The sequence below is a fragment of the Schistocerca nitens genome, chromosome 4 (genome assembly GCF_023898315.1).
Source record: "Schistocerca nitens isolate TAMUIC-IGC-003100 chromosome 4, iqSchNite1.1, whole genome shotgun sequence".
Lineage (NCBI taxonomy): Eukaryota > Metazoa > Arthropoda > Insecta > Orthoptera > Acrididae > Schistocerca > Schistocerca nitens.
The window spans coordinates 32,732,052-32,751,418 of record NC_064617.1 but is presented as its reverse complement, the minus strand read 5'-3'; positions in this window follow the sequence as shown (position 1 = coordinate 32,751,418).

Sequence of the window (19,367 nt, the reverse complement as noted above, 5' to 3'; positions counted from 1 at the left end):
ATTTCGAATTCCGACTCAATAATTTCCAATGCGTCTTGTTTTTTTAACCGATTTTTAAAGTCCACAACACGGGAAAACATTCCACTCGCTGAATAAGACATAGTGTTTTGTCACTCGTCCACACGAACTTCAAGACTGACATTTTGTACTGTATACACTTGTGCAAGTTCCGAGAAAACTTCCCGCAATTGGGATGTCCAGCAAGTAATTGCAGCAAGCTACGGAGAACCGCTAACACTAGCTTGCGGAAGCTACTTCTCCAAGTTGACTAAACTTGCGGAAGTCAACTTGTTGCGGGTGTTTCCACATGCAAAGAACTTGCAGAAGTAGCTTATGCAAGCGACTTGCGGAAGTTTACTTGCTAGTGGACACGCGCCTTTAGGTTCGTGCCTAACCAGACGCTCGGAAGTCACCACATATTTGGAAATAAAGAGACAAAAGTTTGTTGGAAGAAAGAATTATAATTTTACTGCAGCTCGTTTTGATCGTAGCATTTACAGCTGTGCTCCTAGGTTCGTGCCTAGCCCAACACTCGGAAGTCGCCAGATATTTGGAGACAAAGACAAAAAATTTATGAGAACAGAGAATACGAATTTGATTGCTGCGAGCTGTCCTCTTAGGTTCCTACCTAACCACAGATTCGGAAATCGCTAAATATTCGTTACACCCTTCGTTCTCTAATCAGATGGAAACGTAAATAACATCGAACATTGCAGTATATACTTGTGTTACACTAATAAGAAAGTCCCAGAAGGTGTCAACAAAGCTGACAAAAAAAATTTGCCTGTGGCAAAATGTGAACCTATATCTTTCGATGCCTGAGACCACGATGGTACCCATTATGCTAGCAATTGATGATATGACAGTAGTTAGTTGCCTTTGTTATCATAGTATCTCTTGAAGGCTACATCATTCATGCATCGTTAACAGACATTTAATGATAATGGTGACGTGCCTGTCTTGTGTCATCTCGTTGTCCCTGTAGCCTTGTATCAAGGGAAGCAAGGAGAGGATGTTGTTTGGTGGCCGGTATCTTCTTTCTGTAACACTGCTGCACACATGTATTAACAGCGTTATTTATCCATAAGAATAAGACATTACTTAAAATAGTTCAGGTGTAGTGGTAGAAGCTCTTCTGTGATAGTCGACATTAGCCTCACTGCTGGTGAAGTGCAAGTCCCGCTATGTACACTGCTCTGGTGGCTAGACACTGACTGACTGACTGAGCTGAGCTGACTGCGACTCCGACTGGGCTGCCACTGATGACTCGACTCATTGACTCACTGGGTGACTGACTGGGTCCTTTCGCCCGCGGCGGCGATCTAAATATTGGCGGCTGTAACATCCACGAGATAAATTTTAGCTACAGTGCGACGAGAGGAAATTATGCCACTAACAGTTATAAACATTATCTATCCGACAAATGAAAAAACAGTTAAATAAATATTAATTATTTATATAATATTTTATGATGTAATTGGAGATATCGATGTGTATCGTAAAAAAACAATTATAATTGTAAATTCCTTTTATGATCTGCGTTTGTCTTCCTTCGTTTTTACCCTTTGTTGGTTGGCTTTTGTAGGTTGCGGACGCAAGACGAATATCATACTGAGATCTGTTAAGAAATTGTAATTATTTGTTAATTATTACTTGAGAATAGAGTTCATTAATATTATAAATATGAGTGAATAATTATTTGTAACTTTAATTCCTCTCTAAATAAGCATATCTGTGTTAATTATTTCTTTCCGCTGCAAAGAGCGCAGCCATTGATGATAGCGATTTGTATCGCGTTTTTATCTGTTTTTCTTACGGAAGTATCAAAGGTTTACTTGATGAAAATTAGTCTAAATAGTGCACAATATGAAAGCAAAGTTTAATAAGCATTTCAAATACTTATCCTGTTAAAATACTTCTCCTGTTAAAAGGAAATTTGCTCTAACAATAGAAAGTCTCTATCAATTGTGTGCCGCCATCTTAACAACTATCTCAGCGGCAAATTCAAATTACGCAACTCTGCAGACATAAATGCCGAAGGTAATAAAAATGTGTAAAAATAAACGTGCACCGCTGGTCCCGAACTCATTTCAATGAAAATAATTCGAATCAGATTGGTTCTTTAAAAAAAATGTTCATAGCACGATCCATATAACAAAATTTTCTTGCTGATGCATGGAGCCGAAATTAATTACGCACGAGTTGCGAAAAATATTGTTTCAGGTAACATGTCAGTGTTGTGCGCGGCTGATATTCGGTGGTTCTAATGATCATTTTGCTGAAGATAACTGTTTCCATCATAATTAATAGTTGTATAGAATCTGTTGTATTAACTGTGATTTAGTGACACTTCCACCACTTACAGACAACACTTTAACGCAACGTTAACTTGGAGTTCTTTAGCAACTTGACCAAATCTTTAGCCGGGAGAAAAATTATTTAGTAATTACTCACTGTAATAAAATAAGATTATCCTTTTCATTTACAAATTAGTTAAATACCAAACCACTGAGTAACACAGCGAACGCCACACGGCAGAGAGGGCGTTGGCGGCCCGTTGCCTGGAGTCTGTTTGGCCTCTCTCGTGATACGCGCTGCTTCTGCGTACTATCGATCTTCTGGTAACCTCTTTGCCACGTGGTGTGCTGGCGACATCTTACGCCAACTCTGTTTGTGATAAATTTTCTGTGCTCCGTTGCCTTGAAATGGCATAATGTTAATCATAATATAACTGTGTTTCTTCTTGCTTAATTTGTAAATTATTTTACGAGAGCAACTAACTCGTGAGAGAGCGCTCTAATATGAACGCATTAACAATCAATACATGATTATGTGACGTTTAGTATAGCAATAATTATAATACATCCTTCAAAGAATAACGCGTTCTTATAAATCTCACGCGTGCATGAAGGCTTATGAGAGGTCCATATCGAAGATTAACGAAAGCCGATAGCAGTTCCTGCTGTCGTCGGTACTACGCGTGACGTCAAAATGGCGTCACGTGAGCGTGGAGTAGGGCAAGACAAGGATTACTCTGCTGCTCTGCCTGTCATCTACCTGTCCCTGGCAGCGCCGGCCGGGGTGGCCGAGCGGCTCTAGGCGCTACAGTCTGGAACCGCGCGACCGCTACGGTCGCAGGTTCGAATCCTGCCTCGGGCATGGATGTGTGTGATGTTCTTAGGTTAGTTAGGTTTAAGTAGTTCTAAGTTCTAGGGGAGTGATGACCTCGGATGTCAAGTCCCATAGTGGTCAGAGCCATTTGAACCATTTGTCTCTGGCAGCTGCGCCTCGCAGTCTGTCACGCTCCCTCCTGTCAGGCACGGCCACACTCTTACAGCTGGAGCGCGCGCGTGCGCACACGTACACGCACACGCACACACACACACACACACACACACACACACACACACACACACACACACACACACACATCTAGTTACAAATAACATCCACATATGCTGCTAGACTGACCGGCTTCAGCACAAAAGCATATACTGCACCATTTGCTGTATACCAAATGGCTCTAATTAGGAGGTTTTCCACATGCATGGCCTGCTAGATCCTGAATCCAAGTCAGTTTCGGTTCTGGGGATACGAGTACCTAAGAGATCGCGTTTACCTGGGACACGTTCGGTCTTCACATGATCTCGGGTTCGACCGGAACTGCTGCGAGCAACTGCTGGTCTTGGCGTCTTACAGATGAAGCTCTTTTCGACGTCGCCGGTACTCATACTGAAAATACTGCGTAAGCGTCGGTTAATAGCATCGGTAAAATCAACATTATGCCTTTCTCACTTGTTCGACCTTTTCTGCCCACGTCCCGTTTCTAATCCATTACACACGGGAACATTTCTGTGCGTCTCTCTTGCATTCACGGGGTCAGATTTGCACCTGGAGGCCAAAATTGAAACTAATTAGTTTTCCAGCGTAAATTGTTGGATATTAACACATTCCAATATCTCTCAAATTTCGCTGTCAAATGGGAATTACAAGCGACACTGGACCTCTGTGAGTGGCTGCAATTTTATTATTACCATCAGGAAAACGACACCGATGGAACTGGTTATTATTTGAAAAGAAATCGCCAAAAGTGATAACACACTTTGACGACTGTGAGGCAGGACAGTCAATGCCTTCATGGATTATAAGTCTGCGGTTGTCTATGGAACCACGATCGTATCTGACGTCCATCTCTTCGTACGAAGCAAATCGATGGTCACGAATGTCTTTCTCCAGGGCACCAAAAATATGCAAATCGCCCGCTGAGAGAAGTATGCAGGATGTGGGCGGGACCACATGTTTCCAAGGTTCTTTCCAGTAGTCTGCAGAAGTCTTGCTGGGAGACCCTTATACATTCTCCGTACAGTCCTCGCCTCTCCCCATGCGACTTCCATATGTTTGGTGCCCAGGAGAAAGACATTCGTGTTCTTCAATTTGCTTTGGACGAAGAGGTGCACGCAGTCATGCCTCCGATGGCAATCGCAAAAGTTTTTCCATCAAGACACTGGCCTACTTATCTCACAGTGGGACAGATGTAATAACGATTATTTTTGGCGTAACGAACAGTTTGCTTACTTTTTTCCGTGTATCTTGGTTTCATTTGACGGCCCCCTTATCCTTTCATCAACGTCTCCTATTAGCCGCATTAGGAAGGGTCGCGATTCTTAACCCCTGCATGTTCCAAATTAGCCTGCAAAACAAAGTGCAAGAAAGGCATGTCGGACCACTTGAAAAGCGCACGTACAGTTGTGCTCGAAAGTATCCGAACAGCCTGAATTGCATTTCGCCTGATTCGCATGCAACCCGCATAACGCAGCTGTCTAGCAGGTCCTCTAATCGCCCCTTGGTACAGTCGCCTGACTATCGAAAATGGATCCAACAAGTCACCACTAGAAAACACTGCTCTGTTATCGCAATAACTCAAGATGTAAAGTAATACCACAATACTACAAACATCAGGGAACACCTTATCACAGATAAGACTGGCCTTAAGGCTTGTAAGCTCACATTTATTACAATAAATGACATACCTGAAATGTTACCACTCTCATTATTACGTCAGATAGGTAATGCATGTAGTAAGTTAACGAACTACGAGAGATGTCAAATATTGCTTCTTCACAAGTAATTTACTTGAAATGCCGTGAGGTAAAACTTTGTGTTCGACAGAGACTCGAATCCAGAACCTAATCAGATTGATATCCAAGCGCAATCAACTCTGACATATCGGATTATCTCGGTAGTAGCTAGATGTTTTAACTGAAATGACGAGAGGAAACATTTATTTTTCCCTTCCCAGGACTGCAACCCGGCACCTATCGCTGTTATATTCTAGAGAAAACGAACGTTAAATATGGGTTAGTTACACCAGCAGCAACATGTAAACCTGTTTGAACTGGAAATAATATTACGAAGAGTTCAGTGCTGACTGGAAATCGAACCCCACACATATCGTTGTTGACTACACACAAAGAGACGTCAGCTACCGAATTTTTCTCCACCAGCAGCTCGGAATAACATCCTTGAACATCTCGCAAATAGTTCTATCTCCCACTGGGAGTCAAAAACGTCAGATGTCGTTAATTGACAACAAATGAAAATACATTAAAAATCAAAATTATTATCCACCAGCAGACAGGTGTTCTCATGCTAGAGCTTGATAATACATAAGGAAAACTTCAGTGCCGGGCTAGGATTCGAACCCATTCACGGGCAATATGTGGAGATGTTGAGTAATCTACAGTTTTGAACAAACAACAAATTTTAGTCGAGCTGTATTGCCACGAAGGGATAGATTCCGTGTTAAGGGCGGTCTGAATTGCATTTCCAGTTCAGAACCAATTTTATCGACATACAGAAGCTCAAATAAAAGATGGAATAAGTGTCCTGCGACCCTACATACCGTTTGTTTCGTCACTAGAAATAAATAACTAGTATAAGAAAGATTACTGGTGATACAGTTTCTACATGTCGCCACTACTGACTTTATTGTGGTTCAACCTAACGTCTACTTGGTAGAGAAGGAATATCATGTTTAATGTGAGTTTCAGATCACCATGTCATTATACCTTCTCCACTAAAGAATAGAATCTGTCTCTCCCTATCAAAGATCGTGGCTGAAGTTGGAATCGAACCCAGACCATAAGTATATGAACCTATCATCAATCCAACAGACCACCAAATCCTCTTCTCTGTGATTTTGGATGAGAATCCTGACACACAGGCTCCCGGTAGTGGTTTGAAGCATGTTCACTACCTTCATTTACTTGGTTGACCCAATCGCCATGAACTATCTGCCTTTCTACCCAGTGTATTCATTCGACTGTATTTTGTAATCACCGAAATAAAATTATGTAACTGCCGCCTACACAGAACTGCCAACAGTGTAGGATGCAGAAATTTAAATAGGAAGTGTTCCTTTTCTCTTGAGCTAGACTGTTGTGCTATCTGTTTGTTGAAAACGTCGTGCAGTGCAAAACGAGATAAGATGTCGCGAATTCGAGAGCATTCACTATTACATTTCTTAAAACGCAATTCTGCTATCTGCTGAAGTTACCAATCTAATGGAACTTTGAACATAATTCCCTTCACTCCTCAACCCAAAATATTTGCATGTGGAAAATGGGATAACACCTGCGACATTTTGTTCTTTTCAGGTTTAATAGACGTCCAGGCAGCAGATGCATGTCGAAACTTTTGTATTATGCATGGGGAGAGCGCATCGTGCCATAATACGTCAGAAAACCATTTTTTACATTAGCTGTTGTGTGGTAGTGGCATTTTATTCTTCTCCATACCCTGTTAGCTTTAACTCAGAACAAGTTTTCTACATATAATCAGTAAACTGCATGTGCATTGTCTGACTGTTATAGATAACATCAGAGAATTCGCATATATCGTTGATGACTAATTTCTCTCTCATGTTTACTATTGTTTTAACAAAACTCAAAGAAACCTTTCGAAAATTGTGCACTTTGTTATAATAAATGAGATAAAACTACCCACGATAACCTTACGATGGAAGTCTGTTTTATTATAACTGAGTTTCTGTACACAAGCGTGCCCCTATCGGCACAAATTAGTAAAATACTACTCACTTAGATTTTGATTGAATCTGTGTTTAATTGGTATGCTCTGTCATACTCAAGAGGTATGCAAATGTGGCATTTCATAAATAAAGTTATGTATTCCTAAAAACCCACAATTTACTTGTCAACAGCGGAAACAGTCGTTACCTGTTATGCAGCACTGTGAGTTTTTCAGCATTGCACTATGAGCCGAAAGTATTTTCTTCCGATTTCCTTATCGATTTTTGATCTGACTGCTTGTAGCTCTTTTACAGTGTAACACGTATTCTTTGCCGGCGATGGGCGAGGCATGACAGAATCTCTGACCAGAGAGTAGTTTATTGTTAGTTGTTGCTTGTCGCGTGTCTGCGCTTGACTGCGCGAGTCGACAGTAGAAGTCAGTCTGTAGTAGTAGTCAGTCGGATACAGTAGTCGCCGTTCGGCTTTAGTAGCGAGTGGACAGGAGTAGTCTGAGGGAGTCTGCATGCGTCGGCTGTGTGCTCTGCTCGCGACTCTGGTCAGGACTCTGGAGGATGAGTATTGTTGTAGAAGGTAAAGAAGCAGCCTTGCGCATATTTAATAATGTATGTTAATTGTAATTAATTTGTTCAAAAAAATGCCCCAATAATATTTTTTTTATAAAGTAACTCTTTTAAAGAAAAGCATTCATTTCAATTTAAAGAATTTTTCCAATGCATTACCATTGCTTCCTAGAATCAAAAAAAAAAAAAAATATACGCCAGCATTGCACGAAGCTGTGTCGAAGAATGTATAATTAAGAGCAGATATAATTGCAGTTTTTATTGAGGTAAGAATTTTTGCTTTTTTATTCAGAATACAGGGCCGAAGGTCAGCGCTGCTGTCCTTATAAAATTTACCAGATATTATTATTTCTGTTGGGAGGTTACATTTCGTTCATGGCTCATTATTTAATTAATATTATTGTGTGGGTTCATGGTCAATTATCATTCATTAATTTTGTGTGGGGAGGTTACACTTGGCTCCATTTTCCATTATCATTTTTCAATTTTTACTGCTGAGAGGTTACAACAGAAGGGATAAAAAAAGAAACAGTCAGCGAGACTGGATCTGCGAACCGTAACAGACGCTTTTTCACAGCTGAGCAAATTACCACAGAGATATCGAAGAGGTATACGTCTTGACTACCACTTACGAAGGCAATAGTGGCTACAACTTGTAAACTGCTATTTAAAGGACGAGAGTAGTTGCGATTTCCACGTGAAACACTTTCCTGGGCTGAAAACCGTAAATTTACATTTTTTTGGTTACACATCAGTTGATAATAATTCAGATTATTCAATGGAAATGACAGGAAAAATCAAGCGAACTTTCAGGCTTAATTCCGTGCACACCAGGAGGTAACTCGTCGATCACAGAGCTGCGTAACACACCTTGCCTTGTTGCCAAATCTCAGTTACATTACTAGCAGGAAGAAGACGAACCGAAGTGATCCTACAGCGGGCTGGGTAGTGACCATAGCTGGCGTCTCAAAAGCGCGACTGGTACGGCCTGGAATACGTAATGCGTCTGATTCGCATTTCTGTAACTGGGTTTAGGGACTGGAGCGTAGTTACTAATAATACTGAGAGCTGACTGAAAACTGAGCATCATAAATCAGTAACTCTCATAGTTGTTTTTATATTCCTTTCGTAAGTGTACTCAAAAGTAAGAAATTCATTCACGGATATTTTCGTGCCTCGCCGATAGTCGAGCACAACAAACAAATAAAGAGAATGTTTGTGTGTATGCGTGTGTGTAAGAGAGAGAGAGAGAGAGAGAGAGAGAGAGAGAGAGAGAGAGAGACAGAGAGAGACAGAGAGAGAGAGAGAGAGAAAAGAGTAAAAAAGAATGAGAGAGAGAGTAAAAAAGTGTTGTAGCCGGCCGGTGTGGCCGTGCGGTTCTAGGCGCTTCAGTATGGAACCGCGTGACCGCTACGGTCGCAGGTTCGAATCCTGCCTCGGCAATGGATGTGTGTGATGTCCTTAGGTTAGTTAGGTATAAGTAGTTCTAAGTTCTAGGGGACTGATAACCACAGATGTTTTAAGTCCCATAGTGCTCAGAGCCATTTGTAAAAAGTGTTGTAAACAAATTGAATAATGGTGTGTAATGAACCCCCCCCCCCACGGACCTTGCTGTTGGTGGGGAGGCTTGCGTGCCTCAGCGATATAGATGGCCGTACTGTAGGTGCAACCACAACGGAGGGGTATCTGTTGAGAGGCCAGACAAACGTGTGGTTCCTGAAGAGGGGCAGCAGCCTTTAGAGTAGTTGGAGGGGTAACAGTCTGGATGATTAACTGATCTGGCCCTGTAACAATAACCAAAACGACCTTGTTGTGCTGGTATTTCCAACGGCTGAAAGCACGGGGAAACTGCAGCCATAATTTATTCCGAGGGCATGCAGTTTTACTGTATGATTAATTGATGATGGCGTCCTCTTGGGTAAAATATTCCGCAGGTAAAATAGTCCCCCATTCGGATCTCCAGGCAGGAAATACTCAGGAGGACTCCGTTATCAGGAGAAAGAAAACTGGCGTTCTATGGATTGGAGCGTGAAATGTCAGATCCCTTAATCGGGCAGGTAGGTTAGAAAATCTAAAAAGGGAAATGGATATGTTAAAGTTAGGTAGAGTGGGAATTAGTGAAGTTCGGTGGCAGGAGGAACAAGACTTTTGGTCAGGTGAATACAGGGTTGTAAATACAAAATCATATAGGGGTAATGCAGGAGTAGGTTTAATAATGAATAAAAAAAATAGTAGTGCGGGTAAGCTACTACAAACAGCATAGTGAACGCATTATTGTGACCACGATAGACACGAAGCCCACGCCTACTACAGTAGTACATGTTTATATGCCAACTAGCTCTGCAGATGATGAAGAAATTGATGAAATGCATTATGAGATAAAAGAAATTATTCAGGTAGTCGTCAAGGGAGACGAAAATTTAATAGTCATGGGTGACTGGAATTAGAGAATAGGAAAAGGGAGAGAAGGAAACATAGGAGGTGAATATGGTTTGGGGGTAAGAAATGAAAGAGGAAGCCGCCTGGTAGAATTTTGCACAGAGCATAACTTAAACATAGCTAACACTTGGTTCAAGAATCATAACAGAAGGTTGTATACATGGAAGAATCCTGGAGATACTAGAAGGTATCAGATAGATTATATAATGGTAAGACAGAGATTTAGGAACCAGGTTTTAAATTGTAAGACATTTGCAGGAGCAGATGTGGACTCTGACCACAATCTATTGGTTATGAACTGTAGATTAAAACTGAAGAAACTGCAAAATGGTGGAAATTTAAGGAGATGGACCTGGATAAACTGAATAAACCAGAAGTTGTACAGAGATTCAGGGAGATCATAACGGAACCATTAACAGGAATGGGGGAAAGAAATGCAGTAGAAGAAGAATGAGTAGCTCTGAGGGATGAAGTAGTGAAGGCAGCAGAGGATCAAGTAGGTAAAAATACGAGGGCTAGTAGAAATCCTTGGGTAACAGAAGAAATATTGAATTTAATTGATGAAAGGAGAAAATATAAAAATGCAGTAAATGAAGCAGGCAAAAAGGAATAGAAACGTCTAAAAAATGAGATCGACAGGAAGTGCAAAATGGCTAAGCAGATATGGCTAGAGGACAAATGTAAGGATGTAGAGGCGCATATCACTAGGGGTAAATAGATACTGCCTACAGGAAAATTAAAGAGACCTTTGGAGATAAGAGAACCACTGGTATGAACATCAAGAGCTCAGATGGAAACGCAGTTCTAAGCAAAGAAGGGAAAGCAGAAAGGTGGAAGGAGTATATAGAGGGTCTATACAAGGGGGATGTACTTGAGGGCAATATTATGGAAATGGAAGAGGATGTAGATCAAGATGAAATGGGAGATAAGATACTGCGTGAAGAGTTTGACAGAGCACTGAAAGACCTGAGTCGAAACAGGGCCCTGGGAGTAGACAACATTCCATTGGAACTACTGACGGTTTTGGGAGAGCCAGTCCTGACAAAACTCTACCATCTGGTGAGGAAGATGTGTGAGACAGGCGAAATAACCTCAAGCTTCAAGAAGAACATAATAATTCCAATACCCAAGAAAGCAGGTGTTGACAGACGTGGAAATTACCGAACTTTTAGTTTAATAAGTCACAGCTGCACAATACTAACGCGAATTCTTTACAGACGAATGGAAAAACTGGTACAAGCCGACCTCGGGGAAGATCAGTTTGGATTCCGTGAAAATATCGGAACACGTGAGGCAATACTGACCTTCCCACTTATCTTAGAAAATTGATTAAGGAAAGGCAAATCTACATTTCTAGCATTTATAGACTTAGCGAAAGATATTGACAGTGTTGACTGGAATACTCTCTTTCAAATTCTGAAGGTGGCAGGGGTAAAATATAGGGAGCAAAAGGCTATTTACAATTTGTACAGAAACCAGATGGCAGTTATAAGAGTCGAGGGACATGAAAGGGAAGCAGTGGTTGGGAAGGGAGTGACACAGGTTTGTAGCCTATCCCCAATGTTATTCAATCTGTATATTGAGCAAGCACTAAAGGAAACAAAAGAAATTATTCGGAGTAGGTATTAAAATCCATGGAGAAGAAATAAAAACTTTGAAGTTCGCCGATGACATTGTAATTCTGTCAGAGACAGCAAAAGACTTGGAAGAGCAGTTGAACGGAATGCACAGTGTCTTGAAAGGAGGTTATAAGATGAACATCAACAAAAGCAAAACGAGGATAATGGAATGTAGTCGAATTAAGTCGGGTGATGCTGAGGGAATTATATTAGCAAATGAGACACTTAAAACAGTAAAGAAGTTTTGCTATTTGGGGACCAAGATAACTGATGATGGTCGAAGTAGAGAGGATATACAATGTAGACTGGCAATGGCAAGGAAAGCGTTTCTGAAGAAGAGAAATTTGTTAGCATCGAGTGTCAGGAAGCCATGCCTGGAAGTGGAACATAAATAGTTTGGACAAGAAAAGAATAGAAGCTTTCTAAATGTGGTGCTACAGAAGAATGCTGAAGATTAGATGGGTAGATCACATAACTAATGAGGAGGTATTGAATAGAATTGGGGAGGAGTTTGTGGCACAATTTGACAAGAAGAAGGGACCGGTTGGTAGGACATGTTCTGAGGCATCAAGGGATCACAAATTTAGCATTGGATGGCAGCGTGGATGGGAAAAATCTTAGATGGAGACCAAGAGATGAATACACTAATCAGATTCAGAAGGATGTAGGTTGCAGCAAGTACTGGAAGATGAGGAAGCTTGCACAGGATAGAGTAGCATGGAGAGCTGCATCAAACCAGTCTCAGGACTGAAGTTCACAACAACAACATGGAAAGAAATCTTTCATTAAAATGACACGTTTCACATCATTACAAATTGTCGTATTCATGATCTATGGAACAAGTATTAATCTATTCTAATCTAATCTAATCTAATCATATCATATTGCTGACTAGTCATGAAGAGTCGTGAATTACCGAAATTTTCGCCAATATCAGTAACCAAATCTAAACTTTAAAATAAAAGACGACAGATTTTGTAATAAACCAGAACTCCTATCAAGACCCTTTCGTTCCTGTTAACTAACCACGCAAGGTGTCTGATATACCTTCATTCAGAAGTAACAAGGTGTGCATTCATTTAAAGACGAAGCGCATGATGTGAAATTCTGTGATAACCCAACATGTGTTTTTCTTACCAGCTGCTAGGTGTTAGAATCTAAATTAAGGATACAAATTTTTGTGCCTGAGCGACAATCGAACAGCACACCTACTGTCCTTCTTTATCATCCACGAATATAGCGTAAGTATCAGTTGCTTACTCGCCAACAATAAGATGTGTGCGTGTCTGACCAGAAATAACGAGACCTATTGCGATTGTTGACAATACATGAACAGACATCAAAAATGCACTTTAGTTTTCACTAGCAGTCCAGTGTGCACGAGATAGGACTTGAAATGAAATTATGAATATTTTTGTACTGGATCAAGATTCGGTCCCACGTACTTACCCTTGGAGGAGACCTAGAGAAGATTGCAGTCTTGGGAAAAGGAACGAAATGACTGAACTATACTGTTCAGAGAGATTCAGATCCTCGAAAGAGGAGATACGAATTCGAATCACAGTCCAGCCCCAAATTTTTTAACGTCTCTAGTTCAATCAAGTACAAGTAAAATAAGAGCCCTGTTCCTTTAAATGGCTATCGGTTCATCAAATAAAATAATGTAAGTAAGTTTACTGGCGACAGTATTTCTGTTTATCATGACTTCCGCCTTTGTCATTTCCCAACGTAAACCGGCTCTGCCCCGTTGGTAATAAAGGAACGTGATGTTTAATGCCGATTCTGGATTATAACGTCTTTCTTTTGAGGTTACCAGTGGTAAAGTAAATCTGTTTGTACCTCTTAAAAGTAAATGCCCGAACCCACGCATTGCACCTGCGATAGTTCGTTCCACATTTCCCAGCCCCAGGAGTGTGCTTGCAAAATTAGTCACGGTGGAAAAATGCGAGTCTATTAAATGGTTAAGTAGAAGCAAATTTCTGGCGCGAGATTATGCTGTTCTCATGTCAGCAGGATGTAAAAACTCTTCTAGACATCATTGCCACAATGTGAAGCCATTTTGAAATTTTTACTAATCCAGCAAATTCCTTAGTTCGAGAAAATCCACTGTGAAGTGTGAAGTTACCGGTTAATTCCATTATTACCGTCATTATTACTATCATTTTCTTCATACCGCTGCTGGAACACATGTGCTTGAAGATCATTTCTGGCTTTTTGGTCATTATAGAAGCAGTTGCCCAAGAACAGGTTCTTCCCCTGTCTACTGAATCCTTTTCATGTTAATATCAAACATCAGCAATTACCCGTAGACTACATTAAAACTAAAGTAACTGATGACGACGTTACTTGACAACAAAAACGCGCCGCCTTTCTTCATTTACTTGGCCCAGAAATGGCTGTCGAATACTGCCAAACCAAAAGCCAAGGCATTTTACTGCCTTCCGAGATACGTCGCTGTCAGTTCTTCCATATGATTTGGTCGACGTAACCTGTTTCAAGTTGTGTATGATGGAGAATGTTTAAGAAAATAATCGTTTTCGTTTGCAATAAACAGAAAGATTTTCATTCTAAGCTATGCAAGTTCAAAATTTTCGCAATATTAGTTCAAATTTAATATTCGCTTCTATAATGTAGGACACTATTTCACAGTTGCAAAACCCGCATCCGACTCATTGTCCTTACACTTAGTCGCTGACCATAAATTCTAGCTCAGAGTGACACCAGTTTAAGTAACCTAATGTAGCGAAGACTGTTTGCCAGTGCTCTTTCTCGCCGAAATTTGAACTTGGATAGATTAGAATGAAAATCTTTCTGTTTATTGCAAAGGAAAACAATTGATTTTCTTAAACATTCTCTATCATACACAACTTGGAACAGGTCACGTCGACTAAATCATATGGAAGAACTGACAGCGACGTATATCGTAGTATCGTATCGACGTATACCGCAGTAAGATACCTTGGCTTTTGGTTTGACAGTATTCGACAGCCATTTCTCATTGGGCTCCATAAGAACACTGTATCAGTAATTTCTGTGTGTATGAAATGCATACGGATTGTAGAATTTACTGGTGCTCTCTCTTCCACTTATGTATACAATATGCCTGACCTGAACGGGCCCTTTATCATTACAGATACTGGGCAGTGCAACATCATACTGACAACAGTAATTTGCTTATACTGACAACCTCACTGTTCGTTTTACCTGATTTTGTAATCATTTAAATAAAACAACATGACCTTCCAGTGGTAGACATTTCGTGCCCCTTTTCCTTCTGTAAAATTTGTCAGCAAGCTTTTTGCCTTCCAACCAGCGAAATGCGGCAGAGTACGGCCGGTAAACGATTCACAAGCCACGATTTAGTGCCGTTGAAACGAGTTCTTCAAACACTGTCGTAGCTGAAGGAATATAGTTTCTTCTTAAATCGTCTTATGCAGCAATGTTCACAGATATCTCAAATAGGGAAAGGTCTTTATCCAGGTACAAAGGTTGTAAAACAAACTTCCCACAGTTTGTGTCATGTTGATCTTTTCGTCTGATAGCACTGCGTAAGTATGTTGTCTAAGAGGTATCACAAGTAGTGTTTCTGTAGCTGTGGGAATCATTGTTTGAAATCGAGTTTAACACCAATGGGTACAGTACTGCTAAATGTTCAAAATGATTACTAACCTAAGTCTGAGTTCATCCACAAACTGAGGCATATTTATAATACTGATGCTAGACTGTGTATTCATAGCTTCTTTGAGTGGGCATTGGAAGGCGTTTACACATGCGTATACTATATTATGAATTTTTCGAAAGCTATAGGTAACATTGCTCTCATAAACTAATTTTTTTTAATTCTTCAGGGTCTTCAGTTTGCAATATATGTTGTAGATACAGTCTTAGACAAAAAAAATTGACCGCCGAATCGTTCACGTAAGGTGGTCAATACAGTTGTGCCCCCATCAGAACTCTATGTCCGGCAATATGCTCGATCTGGCAACATTGTAGACTGCAGCTCTTGTCGGAAGGAGTCTTGACTGCAGTCTGAGTACATCACTCTTGACTAGGTCCGTAGTCTTGAAGTGAAACGCGAGACTAGCTACTACGACGTCTGGCAACCGAAAGCACACGTCGACAAAATCTTTATCTCCCCTTTCCTCTTGGTGCTGAAGCTATGAGTGTAATTCAAGCGAATCTTCAATATATTTCGCTTTCTGTCACGTTGGTAATAACAGTTTGGTTCAAGAATATTTTAGCGAGAGATTTCTTGGCCGACTATTTCCCTCTGAACACTGCACGTGTCTGAGTTCTCTGGGACCCGTTTGCTGCCTACTGGCGGGGGCTGAGGCACTGCACTGCCTCGCCTTCTGCCGACAACGTCTGCTCCAATCCTCACTCTCGACAGTGTAAAATGCTTTAATGTTGTTGAATGGTGACCCATAAAATGTGTCTATGATTTGTGTTTCACACTGGATAGCAACAGGGGCACAAAACTGTTTTTGTTTGATGAGTATTTAATTGCACTAGTATGCAATATGTCAATGTGGCACAGAATTAATTTAATTGTTTCTGATCCAGTGCACTATAATTAAAGCGTCACATCCTGTTCTTTTTCCTTTCACAGAAGATTCTTCAAATAAATTATTTTTGTCATAGATTCATATGTGTTAGTCAAGGCACAGACAGTAAATCCAATGTAATGTGTTTGGTTTCTTTCTTTGATTCCCTATGGTGAATGGATGCAAAACATTGTGTCAATACCTTACAGGACCTGCTCTATAGCTATTAAGACAAATTGCTTGTTTTGAGTTCCATACATTAATTAATGAAGAAGTGTAAGCTGTTCAAATTTGATATTTACAATATTCGATTGGATTTAAGGCGACCAAATTGCCCATATTTGAAGCTACCCATCTACATCTACATCTACATCACTGCTCTGCAATTCACATTTAAGTGCTTGGCAGAGGGTTCATCGAACCACAATCATACTATCTCCCTACCATTCCACTCCCGAACAGCGCGCGCGAAAAACGAACACCTAAACCTTTCTGTTCGAGCTCTGAGTTCTCTTATTTTATTTTGATGATCATTCCTACCTATGTAGGTTGGGCTCAACAAAATATTTTCGCATTCGGAAGAGAAAGTTGGTGATTGAAATTTCGTAAATAGATCACGCCGCGACGAAAATCGTCTTTGCTTTAATGACTTCCATCCCAACTCGCGTATCATATCTGCCACACTCTCTCCCCTATTACGTGATAATACAAAACGAGCTGCCCTTTTTTTGCACCCTTTCGATGTCCTCCGTCAATCCCACCTGGTAAGGATCCCACACCGCGCAGCAATATTCTAACAGAGGACGAACGAGTGTAGTCTAAGCTGTCTCTTTAGTGGACTTGTTGCATCTTCTAAGTGTCCTGCCAATGAAACGCAACCTTTGGCTCGCCTTCCCCACAATATTATGTATGTGGTCTTTCCAACTGAAGTTGTTCGTGATTTTAACACCCAGGTACTTAGTTGAATTGACAGCCTTGAGAATTGTACTATTTATCGAGTAATCGAATTCCAACGGATTTCTTTTGGAAACACAGAGAAAAAGTAAGTTGCTACAGCTGCTTTTAGCAAATGTCTGCAGAGAGTTCCTAATTGCTACTGTGAAAATTTAGCATAGAAGCCCTATAGTAATCAAGAGGTTCATTTCCTTCCTACTTATCACCCTGGCATGTGAGTCTTAAGTGAAGAACAATATTGAATTTCGTATCATTGATGGTCGATTCGAATTTCTTCAGAGACGCTTATATTGTGAAGCAGCTTGGCAGTCAGGAAGCCGAAATCTATGACCATTAACACAACTTACTGAGTCGAGCTGCCAAGAGTACTTGACGTGTAAAGGTTTTCTTCCGATTTCGTTACAGTACTTTTTCTGGAAATTCGCAGCTCCATAATATAAATCAGAAAGAAAGAGCTCGCAAACGCTGGCCCCTACCACGGTTAGAACTGATGACTCGTTGAGCCATTGCGACACGAGGCACAGGTGGAATGGACAGACTCCTGCCAGCTTGCCACTCTCATCATGGTATTGGTCGCTCAGCGTCGTAACGCATCGTGAAAGATAACAAAAGTTGTCAGTTATTTGAAGAATAACATTTCATTAGCCAAAAAATTCAATTTTTTGTCTCAGTGTCTTAGTTTACATGAGGATTATGTACCACGAGTCATTCAAATGGAAAGGGAATATCAAGTGAATTTAGTGAGTCAATTCAGTATCATTCGCGGAAGTGATTGCACTGTCACAGTGTTGCCAAATGTTTGTGACGATGTTGTCTGTTCTCAGTTGTGCTAGGAACAGCTCTGTAGAGATATCCAAGGAGAATCCTGTGCTCGTGTCATAGGAGGATACGGATAGGTTTGGTTAATATGCAGCGTTTTCTGCTACCAGTTGCGTCAAACATTCAGGTCTATAATCTTCCATCATGATTACAGTTTTCCACAAAATATATACGAATAAAGCACTTACCTTCTTACTTTGTGACAAAAGATTATTTCAGTACAATAAAAAGTCTTTGGAAATCAACTTTGCCAGCCTGTCACGGAAAGTAAGATAACAAACACCTTTCACCTTGAAATCGATTGCATCTATGTGCAATCTTGTGATCTTTCAAGTAAAATTTCATGAATTGCACGAGAATGTAGAAAAATGTTGGTGCGGATGGAAGCTATAAGAAACACAGTTAACTAAGTATTCTGTGCCACGTAATAATCAATTCATTTGAAAATTCAGAAGAGAAGAAACTAAAAATTATGTCCATTAAGACAGAAACTAAAGTGCCGGTGCGAGCACTGTGCAGATATGCGCTTTTTCATCTTCAGATCTGTACAAATAATGTATACTAACCAGAGTATTAATTTCTTCCGTTATGTTTCCCTCTTGTTTAGTGTTCTAATGATAAATAGGATCCGCACCCATGAGTCTGATGGTTTCTTTGTATCCTTCCATCTACTATCTTTGTGTGTTATTGCTCGGTGTTCAAAAAGCAAAATATTATGCCTGCCTCCACGAAGTATTAGAACGAAGTCGCAAGAAGGCTAACGAATTACAATGAAAATACACTGAGGCGCCAATTTGTCTGTCGGCATGGTGTTAAGTCGACAGAAATAGTTGGGTTGCCCCACATTCCATTCATCCTGATCCATTCGTTACATGCATCGGCAGCAATGAGTGATAGGAAAGCTGTTGTGAGGTGATGAATAACAATAACAATGGCAGTAATGACAAATTAGCAATCAAGGATGTTTACTGCATTACAGACAATTGTTAACGATTAACAAAATAACCAAGAAAGGCTGTTTAATTGGCACACTGCATAGTTGTTCTTACCACTTTTGTGGTGTCACCGCTAGACACCACACTTGCTAGGTGGTAACTTAAATCGGCCGCGGTCCTGTAGTACATGTCGGACCCGCGTGTCGCCACTGTGTATTCGCAAACGTAGCGCCACCACAGGGCAGGTCACAAGACACGGACTTGACCTCGCCCCAGTTGTACGGACGACATAGCTTGCGACTAGACCTACCAAGTATTCCTCTCATTTGCCGAGAGACAGATTAAATAGCCTTCAGCTAGTCCATCGCTACTACCTAGCAAGGCGCCATGTGTATCATTGCTAATTGCTTACTACTATGCAAGAGATGTATTTCAACAAGAACAAGAC